This window comes from Haplochromis burtoni, unplaced genomic scaffold, assembly GCF_018398535.1.
Source record: "Haplochromis burtoni strain Fernald_Lab_line unplaced genomic scaffold, NCSU_Asbu1 Contig_1307, whole genome shotgun sequence".
In the NCBI taxonomy this organism is placed as follows: domain Eukaryota; kingdom Metazoa; phylum Chordata; class Actinopteri; order Cichliformes; family Cichlidae; genus Haplochromis; species Haplochromis burtoni.
Window position 1 is genome coordinate 1 of NW_024583668.1, and position 9,552 is coordinate 9,552.

A 9,552-nucleotide genomic window follows, 5' to 3' on the forward strand; every position below is an offset into this window, starting at 1 on the left:
TCAGAGTTTTTAGATCAAATTTAAGAAAGTCTTCTCCATTATGACCATACTGTAACACACCAGCCACTTCTCCAGTATTTTCATCCAATTCACAGCCATCTATCCTCTGTAAAATGTGGAAACCTGAGGAGAGACAAATAGCGATTTCAATGAACAGTACTGTGCAAAAGTCTTGATGGATACTGGTTTCAGTCAAGAAGAAAAAAAAATGTAAATCTTTAATGATTTAAAAATATTTTTACATGATTCATTTTTTCTATAACTTTATATTTATAACCATCAAAGATAAAGTATAAAAAAATACTGTACCTTCACTTCCCCCCTTTAAACTAGAAATCAGCTGTCTGAACTTGTTTGGTTCATCTTCAAAACATTTAATATTATAGTAGCCCTTCTGCTGTGGGTCATTTTCTAATATTTCCTCTGCCCAGTCGTGTTGTATTTTGAATGTTTTCTGACTGCTGTCACAGTAACCTGTCTGAATGTCATCAACTAACAACACACCCACAAAATCTGGAATGATTGGAATGCCATAGGATCCGGTGACCAAATTCTTCAGTGAGTGTTTCACTGTGAAACAAAAAAATGTTTATACTTTTAATAATTACAACAATTAAACATGAAAACAATTTCAGAAATGTGGTGCATTCAGTTTGATTGTGTTAAAATATTCATAATTTGCAGTAACAAATGACATAATATGAATCTGTAGCAGGAGTCTGTAACTTTTTAATATTAACTTGATAAAGTTGTGTGATCATGCTGATCTGCTTTGCATTTGTTTGAAACCAGCTGAAAGTGATTAAGAATGACCAAAATCGATTCAAAATAAATGTGTATAAACAAATAATAGTAATATCAATATTCTTTATTAAACCTCTTTAACAGTTTATATGTGAGATGAAACACTTTTTTAACACTAACATAAAGTTTGGGTCAAATAGTTCAGCATGGTGGTACATTGGTCAGTGCTGTCCCCTCACAGCAGAAAGGTTACCAGCTAAAATCCCAGCAGAGGGCCTTTCTGTTTGCATGTCTTCACTTGGGCCTGTTTGGGTTTCCTGTGGATCCACCAGCTAACCAATCCTAATTTTACTTCTAGTCCAAAGAAATGCATATTAGATTAACTGGTGATTTTAAACCGTCCATGGATGTGACACAGACAAAATGCTACATGAATGTATGGCTAAAATGTGAATTCTTGTTAAAAGTTCTTTGAGTGCTCAGTAAGACTAGAACAACATTATATAAATGTGAGATGTTTGCCCCTGCAATGTAGCAAAATAAAGACAGAATAAACTAACTGAGAGCTGTGTGAGATTAAAACAGAGAGGGTTTGAGAAAGTTATAAGAACACAATCTTGTGTTATTAAAGATTATTGTGTCCAGTCTTAGATAACAATGACATGTCTTAGATGAAAGTTAAAATACTTTTTAATGTGAAAATAGATGTGATTCTCTCAAAACAAGTATTGTAAATCCTAGAAAATGCAGTTCCTCTCTCTACACTCTGAAACATTAACCAAAACAAAAATGTTGCTTTAGTTCAAATGAGACTGTGATAGAGTATAAAGATTAAAAGGTTTGTCTTACCTGCAAATAAACCGTGGCAAAAGGCAATCAACAAAAATAACTTCATGATTTCTCAATGTTATCCGAAAAGTTGACTCTCTTCATCTGGAAGTAGCGTTTTCTTAGAGTTATATTTATCATTGTTCGAACATTAAGAGACTTCAGGTTCTCTGTCATTAGCTGAAGTGAATATCATAGTGTGTCTTCCTCCTTTTCGTTCTTGCATACAAATCCTACCAAACAGGCTTTTCTGCTTGCTTTTAACCAACTGGTAGGGAGTGGTGCCTTACCTCAAGAAGAAAAAAATAGTTCAGCCTCCTTAAAGCAGTCTCCTTAAACAAACATAGGAAATTAAACATATTTAAGCAGCACTGAAGTCACTTCATTGGCTCCCAGTTCAATTTACTTTCAGTTTACTTTTATGATCCTCCTATTAGTTCATAAAGCTCTCAGTGTTAAAATCCATTTTAACTTTCACTCTACTGACGTTTTGAAACGGTAATAAAACATGTTCTAATGTTTCATCTTCTCCATAAGTATTATTGTGTTTCTGCCAAATCAGCCTATATGTCACCAGACAGTGGTGTTAAGCAGCCTGGGCTTACTAAAATATATCTGTGTACCTTCCACTAATTTTTACCTGCTGGTTGAACTTCCCTCCTCTGTTGGAAAGCTCAGCTGTCAGCTGCAGCTTAGCAGTTACCCTGGTAACAGACTCTGAACCTAAACTGCTTGCTAGCAGATTTTCATCAATAAACTTTGAGTGTCTCTCTGACTCCTCCTTTCCTGCTGCACCTGAACCAGCTGACTTACAATCTAATCCATTTCCTCATTCATAAAGTCACTACCAAAGAGCAGAGGAGCAAGTTACTGTGCAGAAGTTCACGTTTTTACAAACACTGAAATTCCAGTTAAATGTTACTTTACTAATTTGTATACTTATGAATGCTTTTACAATCAATCAGTTGTCAATCAGCACAGCAATTATGTTATAGATTTATTTTGAGCTCAGAAAATTTGAGTAGTCTCCATCTTTCTAACTCTGTGACTCTGTGGACATTAATTCAGCTGACATCTTAGTTTTCTTGCCATGAAATCATTTACTGTATGTTACGCATTGATCACTGATCAATCATTTGTCTCATTAAAATCATTCACAATGAATGAAAAATGCCTGTCAATTGTTGGATCTTGGAGATGATTTAAAAATTTGAGCGACGATGAGGCTCAGATGACTTTAGGACTCTAACACTGAATCAAATGTATTTAAAGTTTTAAATGCAGCCTGCAGACAGTCTATTTTGAACATTTCATGTTAAAACATGTTCACAGATTGAGATTCAGTCATTAAATTGAAAGACACAGTATCTAAAATTTAGAGCCTGAGCCTGGACATTTTTTCCACCAAAAATCACCTAAATCAGTTTCAGTGGGTCGACCCAGAATTGGATCAACCTGAAGATTAAAAACATTAAATGAGATATAGCCTGTACATTTTACCTCTTTTAAAAGAAAATCAATATTAGAAAAAAAATTAAATAAATAAATACACATAAAAAATCACTACTGTATCCTAAGAAAGCATCATGTTATTCTACCTGTTTACACATTTGGAACTCTGGACAACTCTTAGCGAGCATGATTTCATTGTATTTATTTAAAGCTCAGTCAGCGTCAGATCTTGGTTTAAAAATGGCAGCCTCTGGTTTCATTGGGATCCACGTCAGTGTCTTCAGAGCCATGTCAAGAAAGTCTTCTCCATTATAACCACACTGTGAAAAGCCAGTCATCTCACCAGTATTTTGATCCTATTCACAGCCACTTCTCCTCTGTAAAATTATGGAAACCTGACAAGAGAAAGAAAGAAAACAGAGATTGCAGTGAACTATGCATGAGTCACTGCTATATGATTTGATGACTGACACAGTTAATTCGTGATTTCATGATGTTAGCTTTGAAACATAATGTCAGATTGACTTCATGAATGATTGAAATTAGTCTGTTTAACCAGGGAACCACTCTAGAAGAACAACTGGTTTTAGATGGATGAGGGCTCAAATATGTTTGAATCATTTTGGTTTCGAAACAATCCGAAACCATAGCTGCAGTGACACCTGCTGGCCAATTTAGCTATTGCTGCACCTTGATAACGCTATTCTGTGAAACAATGAAGCAGACAAGCCGTGCACAATTCCAAACAAAGCTACTTATTATACCAGACTGTCAATAATGGTGATCAACACACGTTTTAGAGAAACAAGACAAGATAAAATATTGAGATCGTTAAAAACAAGCTGTGACTATAGCGAACAACATTCCCCACCTGTTAACTTTCATGTTGCTAAAGCAGCTCAATTTATAAAATAGAATATATTGAGAAAGGACTGCTGTGTTTACTGTAAAAAAAACACACATTTTTTATTTTTTTGCCAGCCTTTCTCACAGCCCTCATAGTTTAGATCTGTTTGGTTAATTTTTAAGCTTTTTTTGGCATTTGTGTCATCAGGTCTGTCAGTCAAAGCTATAAGCAACCTCAGGTTTAATTCTAATGATATTAATATATAAATTAATTATATACTTACAAATACATATTTAAATGAAAAGACTAAACATGCTTTCCTTGAGAAAAAAGTAACATTTGTTATATTTGGGCTAATTCTGACCAATTCTGATCATAACAGTCCATTTCATGCACATAATCGTCTGCTGAGCATCCTCTGAACTTTGAACTCTAACTTGTAATATGATGTTTGAGTCTGGAGTTTTGGTTATAGTGAACCTGCCTCTTGTTGTTTTTGATCATTTTGTTGTACATGTACAATCGAAATAAAGGACGAGTCTATTTTATTCTATTCTATGAGATATTTGCACCAGAAGAGTCAGTGGGAATAAAAAGGGGAAAGAATAAAATAAGGTTTAAGAAATAGATCACATGTAATTACTAAATGTGTTTTTCTAGCTTTTCTTTTTACAGTAGCTATTTTCCTTATGGCAGTGTGTTTGAGTAACTGGTTATAGTGCAGATGAAGTCACTTAATGGAGCAAATAACATTTTCTGTTGAGAGCAGGAAGCTCACCCACCAGTTTCTGTCTCTCCTTCTCTCATCTATATAACAGTCATCATTAGAATTACAAATGTATATATTATTTAATGTCCATATAATATTTATATGATTACACTTTAGATTTCTGTGTTCATGTGACTTAATGGTCTAGTATTGTCTTCACAATCCACAGCAAAAATAATAATAAGAGAGGGCATAGTTTTCTTTTACACATGCACATGTAATAAATAGTAGCATCAAAAACATTAACTGTTATTCTCTCCGTCTAGAAAAAAAAATGCCAAAGTCCAGTTAAGGAAACATATTTAACCTGCACACGGGTGTCTGTAGCTCTGAAAAACAACAAATAAATCATATCTACTACAAAATGTTTAACAGCAAGTTAAGAATAACAGCTGCTCCTGATCTGTTCATAAAAAGAACAAATGGTTCACAACAACTTCTTCACCCTTAAATCACAACTGCATTAAAAATGTAAAAGTCTATATTTCAAAGCAGAAGTTGTACAGATGTTTTGTCTTGCAAAATATGAGGAAGAAAAATATAAAATGAACAAAACAGGTGAAGCATTTCCTTTTTTCTTTTAAATGTACAAACTGTGAGAATGATGCTCAGATTTTTATTGTTATTTTTTTTTTTAAAAAAAGCTAATAAACAATGGAAATTTCTTCAAATATTAAACAGAAATTATCTTCCACAAAAGTTGAAAATATGCACATTCAAAATCACATATTTTAAACAACATGCATACAACACTGTTTGGATTTTTCTTCCTGGGACTTCTTCAGTTTAAAAGTGAAGAAATCTCTGTCCTCTGTTTGTCTATTTGGTCTCTGGATTCAGTTTCTCAGTCAGTTCAGAGATGCTGTTAGGAGCTGTAAGGCCCAAAACACACTGTTAGTCATCTGGACTGGATTTTATGTACAAAATAACAAGTACTGTGTGAACTGCATGTTTCTTCACAAACACATCATAAAAGGAAGGTAAGAAAGAAAAAAATAAACCCACTAATAAAAAGAAAGAAAAAAATTACATCATCAGTAGTGAACATACAAATGGTCCATCTAAACACCATTTATTCAGAAAGACCTCCACATTATTCCTAAACTCAGGATGTACATCATGGACCCTTAGCCAAGCTTACACCAATATCCACCCGGACACCACCCTTCAGCTTATTCTTCCTGGTTAGCCAAATGGCCAACTTGGCCTGACCAAAAAGAAAATTAACCAAAACTGCAACTGGTCCCAGAATAAAGGTCTGAACAGAAGAAACCTCCCCAAGCGTATCACACAGAAACCTAAGAAGTTCAAAAACACTCCTAAGTCTGGAACATTGCAGGAAAACATATAACACAGTTTCAGACAACCCACTGAAAAGGACAACCCTCCCCTTGGTGTGTTCTTAGCTGGGCCAGGAAACAGTTTGTTGGCAGGGCAACATGGACTCTCCTCCACTGTAAATCTCCTGGTCTATTTGGAAGGGTCTTATAAAAGAGCCTCCACCTGAAAGCTTGTGATAACTATTAAAGCCTCCTTCCACTGATGCACTGCAGTGTCCCTTAAAGTCTCAAAATTCCTCACCTTCACACAGCCATGAGCAAGGCTTCACTGTGCAGCTGACTAAACTGTTCCAGGTGTGGAGTACTCACTAACAGCAACTTCCCTTCCCCTTTCAGCTCTTCAGTGTTCATGGAAACAATCAGCTGAGGAAAAACAGCAGCCACAAGCCACAAGGAGGAGGACACCTTATTAACTATTAGGACCCTGCCTCTATAAGATATCTGACTGACAACTATTTCCACTCTGATAGTTTCTTCTGTATTGTCAGTACTAGCCCTTCCCAGTTCCTTTTAATTGCTTAGAACTTTCCAAAGCTTAATTTTCAATTAAAGGTGGTGCATTAGAAACTTCTACCCTAGTGACTGGCACTGACAGCGGTGACGTGATCATCTGCCAAAAAAGGATTTGTGGTTTTTGCAACTTTTGTGAAACATGCGTCAAATATATTCCTCATAAATGCTATCAAATATAGATGGATGGACTTTTATATAACCTTAATTTATTCATGGAAAAATATTGTTTACATTATAAATGTCTTTTAATAGTGATCTGGCTAAGAGGGCAGCAGAAATTGCAACAAATATAACAATAGTTCTACAAACAAATTTCTAGTGGCCAAAAATTCTATTTACCAATATAAGTAACAAAATTACACATTAAAAAAACACATGGAAACATTGGAAATCAGTTTTTGGCAGATTAACCTTTTTTGGCACCGTGAGAGCATTAATCCAGGGTGGTAATGACAACTGCTTTATTCATACTCAAGGCAAACCCAAGGTTCTCACAGCCTACCTGCTTTCCTACTGCTGCCAACAACCTCTTCTACTGTAACTACACCTTCAGAGACCTTCACCTGCTCACGACTCCGCTGCTCTAACAGGCCATGATGCTGCCAGCATTCACAAAACTGATCTGATCATAAAACAAAAACTGTATGTATAACAATGAAAAATGTAAAAGAGAAAAAGTAAAGAAAAGAAAAAAAGAGACTGAAAATGACAAAAATTGGCAAACCCTCCTCGTCCGTGTCAAGAGAGAAAGAAAGTAAGAAAATAAAATGTTATACTTACGAGACATAGGGATGTTTTCTGAAAAATATAATCCAGGTAACAAAGTTCAGCTTTTACATTTTGAAAAACCATACTGAATGTGATACTGAGTCTTGTGCTGCTCTTATCGCTTCCCCCATGTTTTAACGTACTGCAGTATTAGATTCAGTTTTCCAGTCTTTATATGAATATCAGCTCACCTCTTTTACATCTCTTGTCTTTCTTCCTTTTGTAAACAACAAATCCAACTCCACCAACAAGGATGAGAAGAATAAGAACAACCACAGCAGCAGTGACGGGGATCATCATGGGCCTCTCTGCTCAGGAAAAAAAAAAGAGTAAAAGATAATCAGATCATAATGGATATACAGTGCATCCTCCCTGTTATCACACTGATTATTAATGCAATGGTAGTGTGATCTATGTGGCAGTAGATGAATGATGTATTTATGTACAAATATGTATGTACAAATATATAGCATTTGCTACATACTTCACAGCATATCTAAAAAATGTTAGACTGTTGATTTAACCTTTTATGGCTTATAGATTATTTTCTCTATGAAAACAAACCCAACCTTAATCAGTGCTAGCACAACTTACAAAAACTTTTGGCTCTAATAAAAACAATAATGAAAATTTGAAATAATGAAAGTTTTTTTTTCCAATTATCAGGTCAAAGATTTGAAAAAGCCACTTCTTTTGCTAAGTAAATGTCAAGTTCAGATTAACCAATTTAACAATTGGTCAACATTATATGCAGCATTGTTGGCTGCACAGACTTGCTCTCTTTTTCCACTGACTTTTTGCTAGTATATATAATCATAATACAGTTAATAAACAGTCATTTTATTTCTGTTATTCTAAAAGCACAATCAGAGCACAGCACTGTGTTTCTCACTTTTGTCAGTTCGATTTTCATTTTTGCCCCAGTTGGTCCGGATCACTGATTTGTTCAGTTTGGTGATGATGTTGTCATCGACACCAGAGAACCCACCCAAGGGATTAATAAAGTTTTATCTAATCTCTAGTCTAATCTTTTAAAAACATTTCATTATTACACTGTATTCCTAAGGCCCCTTTGATTTCATCTTTATTTGAATATGTTTAAAAATCGTGTGTGATTTAATGCATTACATGTACTATAAAGAAGAAAAAAAAATTTCTGCCAGCACTGAAGAGAGGCCACAACATTTGGCTACACAAGTTTCATTTTTTAGAACAAACATACTTAAAAGTAGTTTTTAAAGTAGTTTCTAAAGTTCAAATAGTGTGAAAGTGAAGTTTAAATGTTCTGTCATTGTTCTGCCGTAGTGTGCTGTGCGGAGTGGTGTGTGGCGAGCCTGTGCACTGATAATACACCATAGTTTCCATTCAGGCAATAAAGTGGCAACGATCGATAAGAGACTCCTTGTCTTTTTAAAAAACACAACACAACGCAGAGTCGAGGAGTCTGTTTGGGCCGAACTGTTGCAGCGGGATGAAGCAGAAACCGGTTACACAAGGAATTTGTTGTATGTAAGTAATTGTCCCTCTTTATTAACAAGCTGAGCCACCAATAGGATCCCATTTTGGACCCAAGTTTCTCCTCCCGGTGGGACAACAATAATTAGACAACAACGCAAACAGAATTTGTAAATGTGAACAATTAATAACACCTTCAGAAAGACACAAGAATGTTCATTAGACTGCCTAGACTAGCATAACAATGCTGGCCACCACACAGAAGGAAATGTCCAGTGCACCGTAAGGCTCAGAATCACTAGTTAAATTGGCTGCTGTGTTGCTTAAGCTGGAAGGGTAACCAATAAAGTGATTGTGATTAACTTCACAAGGTGTCACTGATAGGCTTCCCAACAATAGTACTTGTTATTTCTTTATACAATACTGACTAATTGAACTAATTGAAATACATCCATCCATTCTTTTCCACTTATCCTTGTAACAACCACCCCTGTCTTGTTGTTTTCATGCTAATCTCTTCTTTATCTTTCCTGCTTGTTTGGTGTCACGGGTCATAAGTTTGACACCCCTGGTATAAACTGTGAACCTGAAATTTAAACTGGATTCATTTTAAGAATACTAATAACATTGATATCTTGCATTTTTGGAATAAAAAAAGTTATAACTTTATATATACAAGCACTGAATCTGTTTCTTCTTGTCTATTAGAATCTCCATTAGTTATTCAGTAGTAACAGCTGCAATTCTTGGATTCCAAACAAAAACTTTGGTGAGAATGTTCTTCTTGAAATCAGAGACCTGAAACACACACTCGTATCTGCTCCAGTCTTCTGGTC

General features: G+C 35.2%; 2 long non-coding RNA genes across 2 annotated transcripts; both read right to left on the reverse strand.

Annotated features, from left to right (window-relative positions):
* Positions 1–7: 7 nt before the first annotated feature.
* Positions 8–2,236, reverse strand: LOC102301244 (the record flags this gene model as incomplete). Its single annotated transcript, XR_006053587.1, has 3 exons — positions 1,594–2,236; positions 310–570; positions 8–123 (listed from the first exon to the last, which is right to left on the reverse strand). It is a non-coding gene; the product is annotated as a major histocompatibility complex class I-related gene protein (long non-coding RNA).
* Positions 2,237–4,620: 2,384 nt separating this feature from the next.
* LOC121813234 lies at positions 4,621–8,296 on the reverse strand. Its single transcript, XR_006053589.1, has 4 exons — positions 8,154–8,296; positions 7,453–7,569; positions 7,274–7,291; positions 4,621–5,512 (listed from the first exon to the last, which is right to left on the reverse strand). It is a non-coding gene; the product is annotated as an uncharacterized LOC121813234 (long non-coding RNA).
* Positions 8,297–9,552: the final 1,256 nt, after the last annotated feature.